The following is a 19,448-nucleotide window of genomic DNA, read 5'->3' as shown; positions in this document are numbered from 1 at the left end:
TGTTGATTATCTATTTTACATATAGTAGGGCGTATATGTTAATCCCAAACTCCTAATTTATCCCTCCCCCCTCCACCTTTCTACTTTGGTAACCATAAGTTTTTTGTTCGTTTTTTTTTTTTTTTTTTTTTTTTGCGGTACGCGGGCCTCTCACTGTTGTGGCCTCTCCCGTTGCAGAGCACAGGCTCCGGACGTGCAGGCTCAGCAGCCATGGCTCACGGGCCCAGCCGCTCCGAGGCATGTGGGATCTCCCCGGACCGGGGCACGAACCCGCGTCCCCTGCATCGGCAGGCGGACTCTCAACAACTGCGCCACCAGGGAAGCCCCATAAGTTTGTTTTTGACAGAGAAAGACAAATATCATATGATATCAACTTACATGTTGAATCTAAAAAAATGATACAAATGAACTTATTTACAAAACAGAAACAGAATCACAGACACTTTAAGTATTTTCAAATTTTTGTTCCTTTCCAGCCACTCTTGCCTCTGTTCTTGAATTTGAATTCTTCACCTTAACTGAGTTCACCTTCACTCAACTTTCAACTCAAATTACTCATGACATAAAAATTTTGAAGTATTCTCCCTTTTAATATCCAAAGGACTTACTGAGTTTTAGGTTTACAGTATGAATACTATATTTAGTTTTTCACACATGAGTGATGGTTAAAGAAAAAGGTGTAATGAGGTCAAATTTAGGGAGCAGTATTTGTTTCAGAGGTAATTTTTCCTGGTTAAAAAATCATAATAAACGTTAATTGTTTAGCAGCTGTAAAACTATAGAAAAATATTAAAAAGTAAGTGAAAATAACCTGCAAACCAACCAGATTAAATTAGGAGTTTTTACCACTTTATTCTTTTTTGTCATATGTCATATATCGTAGGGAAAAAATATTATTTCTTTTTCTTTTGTTAATTTTAAAATAGTTGATGTAGAACTGCATATTACAAAGTTCTTAGTAGTATGTAAATGAAAGCTCTACTTAAATTAAGTGACAATAGCCATTGTCTTCTCTCTAAGGGAGAAAAAGAAACATGTTTAATCACTCTATTACCTTCCGTTAGAGGAAAGCTTTTTCAAGTTTAACCTGATACCTTTCACTGCTAAAATTTTTAAGTATTTGAATATTTTTATAGGAATTGTTCAACCTCCCCACCCTCATTATTTCTGCAAAACTGAAACATTTAACAGTTTTTTTTCAACTTAAAATGACCTCCCACCATGCAATAACAGCTTATTTGATCATTACTCATTCATTCATCATAAAGTAGATCGTGCACATCTACTGTGCATTGTTGGGTTGTATATTTGAAAACTCAAAGAAGCAAAAAAACAGTGATCATGTCCTCAAGAAGTTTACATCATCTTTTAATTACTTCCAATGTTTAGTTGATAAGGGAATTAATTTTAATATTAGGTAAGTAAAATTTCAATAATAAAATGAAAACTTGTCACAGCTTCATATCACATACTACAGAATAAAATGCAGAAATGTGCATGTTATTTAATATTTTAGAAACTCTAGTCCACACTTTTCTGTGATTCTGTGAACATTAAGTTAGCTCTGTTTGTAACAAATTGCATTGCATGCTCCTATCTACTTCATGCAACTGCTACTCCCTAGTACATTCAAGTTATTTTTTTCCTGTAAAGAAATAGAATAAAATATTTTACAAATTGCATTTGAAGACATACCAAATAAAAGGTAAAAGTATGAATATTGAAAAGTATGCCAGTAGCTCAAATTTGCATGTGACTCTGGGCGTGAGGAGTGGCTTTCACACAGTTCTATGGATTCCTGTCTGTAGATGCTACTTTGGCCAATGCTTTCCACTTATAACCTTAAAATCCTATCTTGAAGGTTCAGACACCCACTCCAGGAGTAGAAGTAATTCCATTTCTATACTCCATGTGCCTCTTGAGGCCAGATCTGCCAGTAAGTGCTTAATTGGGTTAGAAGATAGTGGATAGTACCAGTTTATCATAGAGGCAACTGACACAAAACTTTTTCACTTATCTGAGGTTAGACTGCGTCTGGGTTCAGAGATGAAAGGTCAGTTCTTTATCCACTAAGTCCCCTAGACATTCCAAAATCCCCAGTACATTACAAATTTGAACAGTTTAAGCTCTCTTAAATAGAGAATCTCTTCTCTGGGTAAAGTATACAGTGTATAGAGATACAGTGGAGAAGAAACATGTGAAAGGTCCCAGCCATGACCTTTTAACATCAATAGTTTTATTTATAGCCAGGCTCTTAGTCTATAGGGCTTAATATAAAAGCAAGAAGAAAGACAAAGGTACCTGGTTAGCTTTATAGTAGCTATCCGGTTATATAAAATTTGTCTTTTTACTCTTGAGCTGAGAATAAAAATTATAAATAATTAAAGTGACGGCTATTCCAAAGTAAAGAATAACATTCCTCAATCATTTTTAATCAAACACATTCCATTTCTCTCTTTATATGGCCTAAAATACTCTACTAGATTTTAAAGGAATAGATTTATTTCTTCAGATGTATGATTTATTTTTAAAAGACGAAATAATATTATTTTGGGCTTCCCTGGTGGCGCAGTGGTTGAGAGTCCGACGCCTGCCGATGCAGGGGACACCGGTTCGTGCCCCGGTCCGGGAAGATCCCACATGCAGCGGAGCGGCTAGGCCCGTGAGCCATGGCCTCTGAGCCTGCGCATCCGGAGCCTGTGCTCCGCAACGGGAGAGGCCACAACAGTGAGAGGCCCGCGTATCACAAAAAAAAAATATATATATATATATATAATTTTGTTTTTCTTACTACCTGCCTCCTTGTCACATATTTGGTGTCTTGCTGTATTTAAAATTACATGTTAGAAAGCTGTAGATTATAGCAGCCAAAACCATGTTTCATGGAACTTTAGTAGTTTAGAAAATTTAGCAAGCACAGATGTATGCCTTGGTTTGCTGTTTTCAAAATAGTTCTCAAGGACTTTTAAGAAATGCCTGAAGGTACCTTGGGAGAAGTTCAAAGAGGTCAGAAAATCCACAGTGGGAGGAAAGTGTGAAACAAAGCTGGAGACTAGGCCACCAAGGTCTCTGTGTGACAAGCCAGAGAAGATGACTTAACCTAAGGGAAGCCTGGAAAGGTTTTATATGGAAGAGAGCCTGATCTTAGTTCCCAACTCTATTCTGTAGAATTACAGGAAGGCACTTTGGGCTTTCATTATCTCCAGGGAAGACCACGACCCTCTCCTTTCAACCCTCAGGGACTCATCCGCCTCCCTGAGTATCCCTAGCTGATGGGTAGCCTTTCACAGATATGATAACCTGTGTGCAGTTTCTCACAAGTTGTTAGTTTCATTCATGCTAAAATAGTCATAGAAACTAACAGGTAACCTTTTATGTTTAACTGGAACCTCCAGAGGCAACATCTTTACCCCAAAATGTCACTAAATTGGTCAGAGTTTCAAGTGTTGTATCTATGTTTTGAGTTGTCAAGGATGCTCTTCTACACTTCATTTTAGGTTGAGTGTAACACTTGGGACTTTTCTCTTCTAGTTCAATGTTCTAGCTTCAAATTCCCAGCCAACCATCCCAGTGTGATACAGAAATCTGTGAATGACTACCAACACTTTAGAGACAAAACCACCAGGGCTGCATTATTTTCTAGTTAAGAGATATCTGCTTAGTCATTAAGTTGAAAAGGAAAAAAAGATCTTTGGTAAACAGTTCTGAGGATCTAATAGTGGGTAAAAGCCCAAAGTATCAGAACTGATAAGATACTGAGTATCTTATAGCAGATAGAAGCCCAGCTTCCAGAGTTAGACAGACCTGGATTAGAATCTCTAGTCAAAGAGCCCAAAATATATAGTTGACTGACTATTCTCTTTCTTGTAGTCGTTTTACATGTCTCTAATATTTATCAGTAAATAGATCGAGAGAAAACTCTAAAACATATGTAGAAAGAACAGCAATGATAAAATATTACTAATGAAATTCATTTCCTTCAAATGTACCCTCCTTGTGGTCTCCAGAAAGTGATTATTTTCACCTCTCTGGTGAATGAAAGGGAAAAAACTTGTCCACATTCTCTACTACAGAAGAACTTTGTCAGATTGTATTACAGAATCATTCTAGTGTCATAACAGAATCCGAAATGGTGAAGTTATCAACTCTCCTCTCTCATATCCTATTGCGGGAGACCTAAACCAGCCCCAGAAAATTACTCTCCTCTTTCTGTCCTGCTCTAAGTCATACTAAGAATGAAAATTGTCCCAGGTATATGTTGGTACTTCAGTATCACCAAGATCAAAACCCCTTTATCGCCAGGAATAATTTCTGGCTCCAATGTCCTCAGGTTCTCCTTCCTTCCATTGCTTTCCATTTTTATTAGTCAATCTAATTACTGAATGCCTACTATATTCCAAACCCTACATGAGGCCCCTCAGGTAAAGATGAACAGATAATCCATAATCCTTGCCATGGATGAGTCTAGAGCCAAAATAAGGAAGAAAATAAATGAATCAATAAATGTCTCATTTTCTAGAAACTGTTATCTGTTTACATGGTAGAGAATCTGAGGGAAGCTAGTGCTTAAAAATTTAGATTTTATGTTGTAGAAGGCAGATGGTGTTTACTCTTGGTGACTTAAGGGGGACTCAGAGAAACCATCTTGGGTGCTACAGATCTTCTGTTTCTTGGTCTGGGAGTAGATTTCACAGCTGTGCTCAGTTTGTGAAAAAATCATTGAGTTTCACACTTATATGCACTTTTCCCTTATATATTGCACTTCCATTAAAAATGTTTTAATTATATCTAGATATCTTTTTCCTTTGCATAGAACAGATATTTTACATAGGCTAGGCACATGTATTCCATAGACTCAACAAATATTTTAAAAAATTGAATTATAATTTAAATTTCTAAAAAATTAAAAACTAAAAATTCTTAAGTCCTTTTCCAACCATGAAAAAAAAAATCCTTATTTTTGTAAATGAATCGCTATGCTGAAGCTTCAGTTATGCTTCTATTTGTAATAAGATCATTCTGTTCAAAGCCTTTAAAACTATTCCCACATATTCAAGAGATATTATATTCACATAGTCATCCTAAAGAGTACTTCCCACCAGAAAAGTCAGCACACCAGTTGCTCTGAAATTCCCATTTGGGTCTCTTTTTTTTCACCTACCAACAGCTTACTAAATGATGTCTTGAGCAAACTAGCAATTGCATTCACTATATCCTCTTGGTATTACACTATATTAACATCCATCATTTTTTTTTTCATGAAAATGTCATTTGCGGGTATGATTTACTTTTTAAAAATGCTCAGTTTCTACTGCTGAATATAAAATGCATCCAACTCGTGGAAAAAATATAGCACCAAGGCAAGCAGACCCTCAAAATTGTTTTAGAATTAATTCCATAGACATCATATAATTTTCCCAATAAATATATCGCCGAACAACACGTAGCAAGTAGTGCTAAATTTACTTTTCTCTGTAGAATTTAATCCTGTTGAATACATACCCTTTTGAATTTTCCTTTGATTTCAAGCCACGGGATTCATATTATTCCTTACTCCTCCTGAGCCCACATTCTAGGTTCCTCCTTCTCTAACCCCTGATGACAAAACAAGATTCTATAACATTTGTCTCTGGAAAGTACTTGCTCATCCTTAAGGTTCTACCCCACAACTCACTCTGGTCTCCCTGTATATATTTCTCTCTCAATGTGAACAGATGTTGCCATAATTTTAATAGCATCACGCTTAGTTCTAGCTTCCAAACCCTAGTGACAACTAGAACTCTTAACTTGGAAGGTTCCAACCATTTCCAGCTCAATATATCCAAAATCCAACTTCATGCTCTTGAAATCTGCTTCTCCCTTCCACCACCTCACCTCAGCTTGCCCTCAGCCAACCCTCTGGGTTTTCCGTATTGGTTAAGGACAGTCCCTCTCCTGAATGCCTTTCCAATATCCCGCTCACTATACTTTGCTACATAATTCCACTGTCACCTATTACCTCATTCCTGGTGCCCTCTAACCCCATACCCCTGCAATCAAAGTATATATTGTCATGTGCTTAATGCTATCCTTTTACTCATTCATTCACTTTTTCATTCAACAAATATTTGTTGAATAACTGCCCCTGCTAGGCTTTGGATACTCAGAGATAAACAGGACACAGACTTTTCTATGAAGAAACACTGTCTCAAGGGGGAACACGTACAAGATTGGCTTATATTCTGCAGCAGAGGGTTTAAATGCCTTTGTATGTCACATAAATGTTCTTCATAATCTGGACTCAACAAACCTCTCCTGCTTCTCTGACTGCATTTGCCTAGTGTGTGTCCTTGACTCCAGGCACCCAGAACTCCATGTAGATCTCCAATGAGTCTTTCCCTTATTCCTTTATTCCCTCTGCCTGAAATGTCCTTCTCAACCTTGTCAGTCCAGAAGACTGATTCTGGAGCTATTTTCTGCCCTCCTCAGACAGTTGACATCTGTTCTCTGTACTCAATAACATCCTGTGCAAATTTAACATTTATCACACTACTTACTAATTATTGATTTTCACTTCTGCCTTTCCTGCTAGATAGTGAGGTGCATGAGAGTAGTGATTGAATCTCCTGTGGCCTTCGGGTTGAATGAGCAATAATCATATACTTGAGAATAAGAAAATGATTAAGAACACAGCCCAGGTTGGCTGCATGAACACAGCCTGAATGGGGTTAGTGCAAGAGAATTATTTTTGCCTCTTTGTTTCCTGGTGCGCGAGGAGAGGGGATTAAGAGCGCTGCTTAAAGGAGCTCCAGAGACGGGTGCGAGCCGCGGCTAAAAGCGCGGACCCCAGAGACGGGCATGAAATGCTAAGGCTGCTGCTGCCGCTGCCACCAAGAAGCCTGTGTGCAAGCGCAGGTCACTATCCACACCGCCCCTCCCAGGAGCCTGTGCAGCCCGCCACTGCCAGGGTCCTGTGATCCAGGGACAACTTCCCCAGGAGAAGGCACGGCGCACCTCAGGCTGGTGCAACGTCACGCTGGCCTCTGCCGCCGCAGGCTCGCCCCGCATCCGAACCCCTCCCTGCCACCCCCCCACCCCCACCCCCGGCCTGAGTGAGGCGAGCCCTTTAACCTGGTCCTGTCTGAGCGAAGAACAGATGCCCTCAGTCGACCTACGCGCAGAGGCGGGGCCAAATCGAAAGCTGAACCCCGGAACAGTATGAACAAAGAAGAGAAAGGGAAATCTCTCCCAGCAGCCTCAGGAGCAGCAGATTAAATCTCCACAAACAAGTTGATGTACCCTGCATCTCTGGAATTCCTGAATAGACAAGGAATCATCCCAAATTGAGGAGGTGGACTTTGGGAGCCACGATATACATTTGTTCCCCCTTTTTCTCTTTTTGTGAGTGTGTATGCATATGTTTCTGTGTGATTTTTGTCGATATAGCTTTGCTTTTAACATTTGTCCTAGGGTTCTGTCCTTTTTTTTTAGTATAGTTTCCAGTGCTTCTTATCATTGGTGGATTTGTTTATTTGGTTTGGTTGTTCTCTTCTTTCTTTCTTTTTTTTAATTACTTTAAAATTTTTTAATAATTATATTTTTGTTTTTATTTTAATCTTTTTAATTTAATTTAATTTTATCTTTTTCTTTTTTTCTTCCTTTTATTCTGAGCCGTGTGGATGACAGACTTTTGGTGCTCCAACCAGGCGTCAGGGCTGTGCCTCTGTGGTGGGAGAGCCAAGTTCAGGACACTGGTCCACCAGAGACCTCCTGACCACACGTAATATAAAATGGCAAAAATCTCCCAGAGATCTCCATCTCAATGCCAAGACCCAGCTCCACTCAACAACCAGCAAGATACAGTGCTAGGGCTTTCCTTGTGGCGCAGTGGTTGAGAGTCCACCTGCCGATGCAGGGGACACGGGTTCGTGCCCCGGTCCGGGAAGATCCCACATGCCACGGAGCGGCTGGGCCTGTGAGCCATGGCTGCTGGGCCTATGCGTCCGGAGCCTGTGCTCCACAATGGGAGAGGCCACAACAGTGAGAGGCCTGAACACCACAAAAAAAAAAAAAAAAAAAAAGAAGATACAGTGCTGGACACCTCATGCCAAACAACTAGCAAGACAGGAACACGACCCCACCCATTAGCAGAAAGGCTGCCTAAAATCATAATAAGGTCACAGACACCCCAAAACACACCACCAGACGTGGACCTGCCCACCAGAAAGACAAGATTCAGCTTCATCCACCAGAACACAGGCACTGGTCCCCTCCACCAAGAGGGCTACACAAACCACTGAACCAACCTTACCCACTGGGGACAGACACCAAAAACAATGGGAACTATGAACTTGCAGCCTGTGAAAAGGAGACCCCAAACACAATAAGTTAAGCAAAATGAGAAGACAGAGAAACACACAGCAGATGAAGGAGCAAGGTAAAAACCCACCAGAACTAACAAATGAACAGGAAATAAGCAGTCTACCTGAAAAGAATTCAGAAAAATGGTAGTAAAGATGATCCAAAATCTTGGAAATAGAATGGAGGAAATACAAGAAAAGTTTAACAAAGGCCTAGAAGAACTAAAGAGCAAACAAACAATCATGAACAACACAATAAATGAAATTAAAAATTCTCTAGAAGGGATCAATAGCAGAATAACTGAGGCAGAAGAACGGATAAGTGACCTGGAAGATAAAATAGTGGAAATAACTACTGCAGAGCAGAATAATAATAAAAAAATAGAATGAAAATAATTGAGGACAGTCTCAGAGACCTCTGGGACAATATTAAAGGCACCAACATTTGAATTATAGGGGTCCCAAAGAAGAAGAGAAAAATAAAGGGACTGAGAAAATAGTTGAAGAGATTATAGTTGAAAACTTCCCTAATATGGGAAAGGAAATAGTTAATCAAGTCCAGGAAGCACAGAGTCCCATACAGGATAAATCCAAGGAGAAACACGCCAAGACACATATTAATAAAACTATCAAAAATTAAAGACAAAAAATTAAAAGTAGCAAGGGAAAAACAACAAATAATATAAAAGGGAATCCCCATAAGGTTAACAGCTGATCTTTCAGCAGAAACTCTGCAAGCCAGAAGAGAGTGGCAGGACATATTTAAAGTGATGAAAGGGAAAAACCTACAACCAAGATTACTCTACCCAGCAAGGATCTCATTCAGATTTGATTAATTCTCTTAGCAAAAACTAAGAGAATTCAGCACCGCCAAACCAGCTTTACAACAAATGCTAAAGGAACTTCTCTAGGCAGGAAACACCGGAGAAGGAAAAGACCTACAATAACAAACCCAAAACAATTAAGAAAATGGTAATAGGAACATACGTAATTTACCTTAAACATAAGTGGATTAAATGCTCCAACCAAAAGACATAGACTGGCTGAATGGATACAAAAACAAGACCCATATATATGCTGTCTACAAGGGACCCACTTCAGACCTAAGGACACATACACAGACTGAAAGTGAGGAGATGGAAAAAGATATTCCATGCAAATGGAAATCAGAAGAAAGCTGGAGTAACAATTCTCATATCAGACAAAATATACTTTAAAACAAAGACTATTACAAGAGACAAAGAAGGACACTACATAATGATCAAGGGATCAATCCCAGAAGAAGATGTAACAACTGTAAATATTTATGCACCCAACATAGGAGCACCTCGATACATAAAGCAAATACTAACAACCATAAAAGGGGAAATCGACAGTAACATTCACAGTAGGGGACTTTAACACCCCACTTTCACCAATGGACATATCGTTCAAAATGAAAATAAATAAGGAAACACAAGCTTTAAATGACACATTAAAGAAGATGGACTTAATTAATATTTATAGGACATTCCACCCAAAAACAACAGAAAACACTTTCTTCTCAACTGCTCATGGATCAGTCTCCTGGATAGATCATATCTTGGGTCACAAATCAAGCCTTGGTAAATTTAAGAAAATTGAAACCGTATCAAGTATCTTTTCTGACCACAACACTATGAGACTAGATATCAATTACAGGAAAAACATCTGTAAAAATTACAAACACATGGAGGCTAATCAATACACTACTTAATAACAAAGAGATCACTGGAGAAGTTAAAGAGGAAATCAAAAAATACCTAGAAACAAATGAAATGAAAACACGATGACCCAAAACCTATGGGATGCAGGAAAAGTAGTTCTAAGAGGGAAGTTTATAGCAATACAATCCTACATTAAGAAACAAGAAACATCTCAAATAAACAACCTAACCTTACACCTAAAGCAATTAGAGAAAGAAGAAAAAAACAAACAAACAAACAAAAAAACCCAAAGTTAGCAGAAGGAAAGAAATCATAAAGATCAGATCAGAAATAAATGAAAAAGACATGAAGGAAATGATAGCAAAGATCAATAAAACTAAAAGCTCGTTCTTTGAGAAGATAAACAAAATTGATAAACCGTTAGCCAAACCCATCAAGAAAAAATGGGAGAAGAACTCAAATCAATAGAATTAGAAATGGAAAAGGGGAAGAAACAACTGACACTGCAGAAATACAAAGTATCATGAGAGATTACTACAAATAATTATATGCCAATAAAATAGACAACCTAGAAGAAATGGACAAATTCTTAGAAATGCACAACCTTCCGAGACTGAACCAGGAAGAAATAGAAAATATGAACAGACAAATCACAAGCCCTGAAATTGAAACTGTGATTAAAAATCTTCCAACAAACAAAAAGCCCAGGAACAGATGGCTTCACAGGCAAATTCTATCAAACATTTAGAGAAGAGCTAACACCTATCCTTCTCAAACCTTCTAAAATATAGTAGAGGGCGGAACACTCCCAAACTCATTCTATGAGGCTACCATCACCCTGATACCAAAACCAGACAAAGATGTCACAAAGAAAGAAGACTACAGACCAATATCATTGATGAACATAGATGCAAAGATCCTCAACAAAACACTAGCAAACAGAATCCAACAGCACATTAAAAGGATCATACACCATGATCAAGTGAGGTTTATCTCAGGAATGCAAGGATTCTTCAATATATGCAAATCAATCAATGTGATACAGCATACTAACAAATTGAAGGAGAAAAAACATGTGATCATCTCAATAGATGCAAAGAAAGCTTTTGACAAAATTCAACACCAATTTATGATAAAAAGTCTCCAGAAAGTAAGCATAGAGGGAACATTCCTCAACATAATAAAGGCCATATATGACAAACCCACAACCAACATCATGCTCAATGGTGAAAAACGGAAAGCATTTCCACTAAGATCAGGAACAACACAAGGTTGCCCATTCTTACCACTATTATTCAACATAGTTTTGGAAGTTTCAGCCACAGCAATCAGAAACTAAAAAGAAATAAAAGGAAGCCAAATCAGAAAAGAAGAAGTATTGCTGTCACTGTTTGCAGATGACATAATACTATACATAGAGAATCCTAAAAATGCTACCAGAAAACTACTAGAGCTAATCAATGTATTTGGTAAAGTAGCAGGATACAAAATTAATGTACAGAAGTCTCTTGCATTCCTATGCACTAATGATGAAAAATCTGAAAGTGAAATTAAGAAAACACTCCCATTTACCATTGCAACAAAAATAATAAAAAATCTAGGAATAAACCTACCTAAGAAAAAAGACCTGTATGCAGAAAATTATAAGACACTGATGAAAGAAATTAAAGATGATTCAAATAGATGGAGAGATATACCATGTTCTTGAATTAGAAGAATCAACATTGTGAAAATGACTATACTACCCAAAACAATCTACAGATTCAATGCAATCCCTATCAAACTACCAGTGGCATTTTTCACAGAACTAGAACAAAAATTTTCACAATTTGTATGGAAACACAAAAGACCCCGAATAGCCAAAGCAATCTTGAGAAAGAAAAACTGAGCTGGAGGAATCAGGCTCCCTGACTTCAGACTATACTACAAAGCTACAGTAATCAAGACAGTATGGTACTGGCACAAAAACAGATATATAGATCAATGGAACAGGATAGAAAGCCCAGAGATAAACCCTTGTACATATGGTCACCTTATCTTTGATAAAGGATGCAAGAATATACAATGGAGAAAAGACAGCCTCTTCAATAAATGGTGGTGGGAAAACTGGACAGCTTCATGTAAAAGAATGAAATTAGAACAGTCCCTAACACCATACACAAAAATAAGCTCAAAATGGATTAAAGACCTAAATGTAAGGTGAGACGCTATAAAACTCTTAGAGGAAAACATAGGCAGAACACTCTATGACATAAATCACAGCAAGATCCTTTTTGACCAACCCCCTAGAGAAATGGAAATAAAACCAAAAATAAACAAATGGGACCTAATGAAACTTAAAAGCTGTTGCACAGCAAGGGAAACCATAAACAAGATGAAAAGACAACCCTCAGAATGGGAGAAAATATTTGCAAATGCAACAACTAACAAAAGATTAATCTCCAAAATGTATAAGCAGCTCATGCAGCTCAATATCAAAAAAAAGAAACAACCCCAACCAAAAATGAGCAGAAGACCTAAATAGACATTTCTCCAAAGAAGATATACAGATTGCCAACAAACTCATGAAAGAATGCTGAACATCATTAATCATTAGAGAAATGCAAATCAATACTACAATGAGATATCATCTCACACAGCTCAGAATGGCCATTATCAAAAGTCTACAAACAATAAATGCTGGAGAGGGTGTGGAGAAAAGGGAACCCTCATACACTGTTGATGGGAAAGTAAATTGTTACAGCCACTATGGAGAACAGTATGGAGGTTCCTGAAAAAAACTAAAAATCAAACTGCCATACGAACCAGCAATCCCACTACTGGGCATATACCCTGAGAAAACCATAATTCAGAAAGAGTCATGTATCACAATGTTCATTGCAGCTCTATTTACAATCACCAGGACATGGAAGCAACCTAAGTGTCCATCAACAGATGAATGGATAAAGAAGGTGTGGCACATATATACAATGGAATATTACTCAGCCATAAAAAGAAACGAAATTGAGTTATTTGTAGTGAGGTGGATGGACTTAGAGTCTGTCATACAGAGTGAAGTAAGTCAGAAAGAGAAAAACAAATACCATACCCTATAGCACACATATATATGGAATCTAAAAAAAAAAAATGGTCATGAAGAACCTAGGGGCAAGACAGGAATAAAGATGCAGACCTACTAGAGAATGGACTTGAGGACACAGGGAGGGGGAAGGGTAAGCTGTGACAAAGTGAGAGAGTGGTGGTGTATATATGGACATATATACACTACCAAATATAAAATAGATAGCTAGTGGGAAGTAGACACATAGCACAGGGAGATCAGCTCAGTGCTTTGGGACCACCTAGAGGGGTGGGATAGAGAGGGTGGGAGGGAGGGAGACACCAGAGGGAAGAGATATGGGAACATATGTATATGTATAACTGATTCACTTTGTTATAAAGCAGAAACTAACACACAATTGTAAGGCAATTATACTCCAATAAAAATGTTAAAAAATAAATAAATAAAGAACACAGCCCAGGGAGTAAGACAGATGTGGATATGAATCCCAGCTCCACTATATAATAACTATGTACTCAAGAATTTGCTTGTCTCCTCTGAGCCTCAGTTTCCTTATCTGTTAAGAGGAATAACAATATTTATTTTAAATTGTTCTGTGAGGACTCAACAAGATAATGCAAATAAAGTGTTAGGTACAGTGTCTCATCCATAATAAGTACTCAGTACTTTTTAGCTATTGTTATTATGTCTGATGGAAAGTGGGGGTGGCATTATGATTCCCTTCACATTTTACAATTGTGATCAGATGATAAGAAAAACAGATGGAAGGGGAAAGGAAGTAACCTTTTAAGAATTCACTCTGTATTCGTCTTACTTCAGGTATGTTATCTCCTTGATACTCCCAGCCACTCCGGTGGAATAAGGATTGTTAATGCCAATTTACACATTAGAAAACTGAGTCTCAAAGAGTGTAAGTGACTCATTCAAGGGCATAGAGCTCCAGTTTTAAGATGCATTGGATGAAACATCTGTGACTGCCATAGCAAAATGCCATAGACTGAGTGGCTTAAGCAACAAAAAAGTATTTATCACAGTTCTGGAGGCTTGGAAGTCCAAGATTAGGTGCTGGTAGATTTTGATCCCAGGGAGGGCTCCCTTCTTGGCTTGCAGATGTTCACCTTCTTGCTATGCCCTCTCATGGTGACAAGAGACAGATCTCTTTCTTCCTCTTTTTATAAAGCCACAAATACTAGAGCCCCATTCTTATGATCTTATTTAAACTTAATTACCTCCTAAAAGCCCTATCTCCAAATACAGTCACACTGAGTGTAGGGCTTTGACAAATGAATTTGAGAGGGGATACAATTCAGTCCATGGCATTCATGTTCTTTGTGCTGAATCTCACTGCCATCAACACAAGATGAACCAACGTGAACAGGGTCCACTGGTAAAGTCCTTAAGAGCAGAAACTATGGATCTAATTTTCCCCAAAGCGTGAGTCTTTTTAGCCATTCTCCCTTTATTCCATCCCTTATTACTAGAGTTTCTTGATCATCCATAATATAAAATAGCTGTTGGTAAAGCAAACAGTAGGTCTGTGTCATGTGCTACCCATCCAAGAGGAGCACCCTAAGGGACAAATAATTTAAGGCAGAAGACATTCTGGACGATGAGTTTGAAAATGTCTAGCTCTTCAACATAGCCATGGGGGTTGGGAGAAGGGACAGCAGAAACTAGAGTAACAGGCTAGAATACCTACGTGGATGATCGTGTAGGAAAAGGTGGCGGATCACCTGGGAATGTGGTGGTCTGGTGCTGATAGAGTGGAGAAGAGGTTTGGAGGAAGTGTTGAGTCAAAAGGAGCCCACTGAATATGCCAAGAACTACAAATCCTGTGGCTGTGATGGAAGAAGCAAGAGATGCCCACTCAGGCTGGGTACCTGGTCTTCTTCCCAATACTTCTCTGCCCCCCGCACCTCTGTTTTTGGACCTCGACTCCAGTGGCAGGACCTCTAAACCACATTGACATTAAAATATAGAATGACTAATATTGGATCACCTGTTTGTTTTTTGTTTTTTGTTTTTGCGGTACGCAGGCCTGTCACTTCTGTGGCCTCTCCCGTTGTGGAGCACAGGCTCCAGACGTGCAGGCTCAGCGGCCATGGCTCACGGGCCCAGCTTCCTGGACAGGGGCACGAACCCACGTCCCCTGCATTGGCAGGCGGACTCTCAACCACTGTGCCACCAGGGAAGCCCTGTATTACCCTTTAATCCTGAGGGGAAAAGAACAATTTCTAGATTGTCCAGGTAAGTATCCCTAAGAGAAGGATAAAATACGGGAAGAGAATTTTTCTAGTCATCAGGAACCTCCAGCTGAATGGCAGTACTGGCAAATCAAAAGAACCCCAAATATGGATTGAAAATTCAATGGTAATTGATGGCTTTTTTCAAAGACAAAGTATGTAGTTGCCTCATTAAATTCTCTTATAGTACAAGAAGTAAAGTGGCAGGACCTGAAGCCCAACACCCTGATTTCCTCTATAAGGACTCTCAACCACTTATGTGTTTTGTGAGAATAAAAGAGTTAAGAATGGAAGCACTATTCTCATCAATCATGGATGAGCATATAAATTGTGTAATATTCACATAATGGAATATTATGTATCAATATGGATTTTTTTGAGATCTCACAAACCTAATGTTAACCTCAGAAACATTGTATCTCACAAACATAATGCTGAGTGAAAAAAATGAGTACAAGTTGTATGGTTCCATTTGTATAAAGTTCAGAATTAGACAAGACTGATCTGAAAGTCAGGAGGTTGGGCACCCTTGAGGAAGGACAGGAACTGGAAAGAGGTGGGGTTTGTGGTGCTGGTAAGGTTCCATTTCTTTATCTGCCTTCTGATCACATGAGTATGTTTGCTTAAGGACAATTCATTAAGCTGTACACATGATTTGTGTGCCATTCTATTTGTTTATCTCAATTAAAATTTCTAAAATTTAAAAACACCACACTGGGTATATACTGAAAAGAGTTGAAAGCAAGGATTCAAATAGATATTTGTACACCTGTGTTTATAGTAGCATTATTCACAATAACCAAAAGAGGGAAACAACCTAAATGTCCATTGACAGATGAATGGATAAACAAAATGTGGGGCTTCCCTGGTGGCGCAGCGGTTGAGAGTCCACCTGCCGATGCAGGGGACACGGGTTCGTGTCCTGGTCCGGGAAGATCCCACATGTTGTGGAGCGGCTGGGCCCGTGAGCCATGGCCGCTGAGCCTGCACGTCTGGAGCCTGTGCTCCGCAACAGGAGTAGGCCAAAACAGTGAGAGGCCCACGTACCGCAAGAAACAAAAACAAAAACAAAATGTGGTATATCCACACAATGGAATATTATTCAGCCTTAAAAAGGAATGATATTCTGATACATGCTACACCAGGGAAGAAACTTGAAAACGTTACACTAAGTGAAATAAGCCAAACACAAAAGGAGATATATCGTATGTTTCCATTTTTATGATGCCTTAGTCAATTCTGACTTCTATGACAAAATACCATCAACTTGGTGGCTTATAAACAACAAACATTAATTTCTCACAGTTCTGGAGGCTAGGAAGTCCAGTATCAAGGTGCTAGAAAATTCAGTGTCTGATGTTCATAGTTGTCTTCTTGCTGTGTCTGCACATGGCAGAAGGGACAAAGGAGCTCTCTGGAGTCCCTTTTATGAGGGCACTAATCCAGTCCATGCAGGCAGAGCCCTTATGACCTAATCACCTACCAAAGGCCCACCTCTTAATAACATCACATTGGGGATGAGAATTTCAACATATGAATCCTGGGGGGTGGCAACAAAAACATTCAGTCTATGGCATGACATACCTATGGTTGTCAAATTCATAGAGACAGAAAGTAGAATAGTGTTGACCAGGGGCTGAGGGGAGAGAGGAATGGAAATTATTACTTAACAGGTATGGAGTTTGAGTCTGAGATGATGAAAAATTTCTGGAGACTGATAGTGGTAATGGTTGCCCAATAATGTGAATATAATTAGTGCCACTGAATTGTACATCTAAAAATGGTTAAAATGGTAAATTATACATTATATGTATTTTATCAAAATAAAAAAAATCAAAAAACAAGAAAAGAATGGAGGCACACGTCTTTCCCTTCTCTTTCAGTGGGAGCTTGCCACCCTGTCCACAGGATCCTCCAGACGAATTCCCACCGTCACTTCTTTTCAAGGCCAACAGTTTCGAATTCTCGGGATCCAACTCTGGGATGTCCTTCTGACTTTGACCAACTTCTTTATCTCGAGGCCACATGCTAAAATTTCCTTGGGCTGGTTCTATTTCACTTATAGGAGTAGAAGAAAGTATTTTGAGAGGAATCTACTTGTTTAATATGATCAGGCGATTTGAGTTATTGACCACCACACAGAAACATCTTACAAACATACATCATTCCCAGACCAATCTTCTAAAATATACCTCTTGGAATGAAAACCTTGGTAATATAGAGGGAATTCCTTGTTCCTCTGAGAAGAATACAATCCACTGAGCAAAAATTTCAGCATTTATTTATACCCCACCTATGTGTAAACAGACCTAAGACTAAAATTATTAAATGGCCAGATTCACAAAAGAATAATCTGGAAACAATAGTGAAAATACTTTAAGACATTTTATTTTCAAATAATGCCAAAACATCTATTCAACTGAGCTAACTATTCATTTACTTTTGTCTACATAATATCAAAAAGTTTGACTGAATTTTTCACTGAGCTTATTAATATTTTCACTGAATTTCCAGATGTTTTCCTTTCACATATTGGTGTCACTATATATCTTTATTTTCCCCTTACACTATCATTCCTACGTATAGTTTATTGTTGGGAGATAGCTGCAGGGCAGGACAGATATTAAAACTATATAAGATCTCATAAGATGTGAAGCTGAATATCTATTTTTAGATCAGGTAACCTTTTTATAGCTTTGGGGGAAAACATGGATAGTACTCCAGTGTGTGTGTGTGTGTGTGTGTGTGTGTGTGTGTGTGTGTATGTGTGTGTGTGTACACTGACAAGGAATTCTTCTATATTGAGAATGAGCAAAACCCTATGCCAACCATTGCAAGAAAACCCTAGAAGTTTTTTTTTTTTTTTTTTTTTAATATATAGGTTTACAAAGGATCTTCATTTATGTACATCTCAGCCGAACTTATATACTACTTCAGGGGAATTAGTATAGAATACTGGTTAAGAAGACAGAGTTTTACTCTTCACTGACAATTTCCTAGCTTTCCTCAGTTTTCTCATCTGTATTACAGGGATAAAAACCACACTTTTCTTTTGGAATGCTGAGTGAGAAAGGACTTAACACAGTGACATGCTCAGTTAATGTTAGTGCTCATACTAAGAACCAGGAAACTGGGCATTTTTAATTATGAAATAACTTTCAACAAGCAGAGATTCAAATATGCAGTGACATTTGAATTTTGTTGTTGTTTTGAGAAGCGACATTTCATAGGCAGATTGTGACCTGAGGGAGGCAGAGCCCAGAGCCAACAATTTTGTTTTGTTCTTAGTTTAGGCAGCAAAACGAGTATTTGGAAAAGTAGGAATCTGATAGCGTTTTGTTAATACAACTACACTATCCTACTATTTTGTTCCTTTTGAAATGATGAAATTTTCTGATTTAATTTTGATGACAATAATTCACTTGAGTTAACTCATGGTCAGTCATGTATATCTCTGTTCTCCTTTGTTGCTGCTGGTGACTCAGTTGCTCAACTACCGTCAGCTGGGGCTTTAAAAACAAGGTTTTAGTTCTTAGCTTTATCTTCTTATGGTCCAACTGGATGGCATGAACTTGCTTGACGTTAAGAGACAAAATGTATTTTCCTAAACAAAATATCTAAGATTCAGGTTCCCGAGTGTCATGGAGGTTCCAGGTCCTTGGTTTAGGACCTGTAAAATCCCTACCCACCGCTGGAGCAACTCCTTTTATGGGAATGTCTCTGGTTACTTGGCTCTTTGCCTCTTCTAGTTCCTAGAACAAAGAACGTCAGGATTCACAGGCAAGCATATGTCCTTCTGTCTATCTCTCAAATTATAAGTCCATTATTCTACTGCACAAGAAGAAATTGTTCCAAATTAAATCAAGACTAGCTTGCAAGAATCCTGCTTGGTTGTGTCTCTAACGATTTCCAGACTAATAAGCAACACGTAGATGGCTCAATACAATTCTCAGTGTCCCAAAGCATATTAATTTTTTTGTCAAAGAACTAGATCTTTGCCTGAGCTTTTTCCCCTGCCCCAGGTCTTCAAACTCTCCAAAAATTGTACTCTTTGGAAATATATGTGTTATATTGTTATTTTTCCATAACTGGAGTTTTAGTTTTCAAATAGTTCAAATTA

At 38.4% G+C, this 19,448-nt stretch overlaps 1 long non-coding RNA gene across 3 annotated transcripts in view; it reads right to left on the bottom strand.

Moving 5' to 3' along the window:
- Positions 1–19,448, bottom strand: part of LOC137210314 (uncharacterized) — a 111,921-nt gene that overhangs the window by 23,359 nt on the left and 69,114 nt on the right. The window contains exon 5 of one of the 3 annotated variants that reach the window (XR_010936457.1): positions 16,553–17,386. The exons of the other annotated variants lie outside the window; for them this stretch is intronic. This is a non-coding gene — a long non-coding RNA (uncharacterized lncRNA). Of the gene's footprint in view, positions 1–16,552; positions 17,387–19,448 lie in introns of those variants that run through there. 3 annotated transcript variants of the gene reach the window in all.

The sequence above is a fragment of the Pseudorca crassidens genome, chromosome 17 (genome assembly GCF_039906515.1).
Source record: "Pseudorca crassidens isolate mPseCra1 chromosome 17, mPseCra1.hap1, whole genome shotgun sequence".
Classification (NCBI taxonomy): Eukaryota; Metazoa; Chordata; class Mammalia; order Artiodactyla; family Delphinidae; genus Pseudorca; species Pseudorca crassidens.
This window is presented reverse-complemented; position numbering and strand designations above follow the sequence as displayed.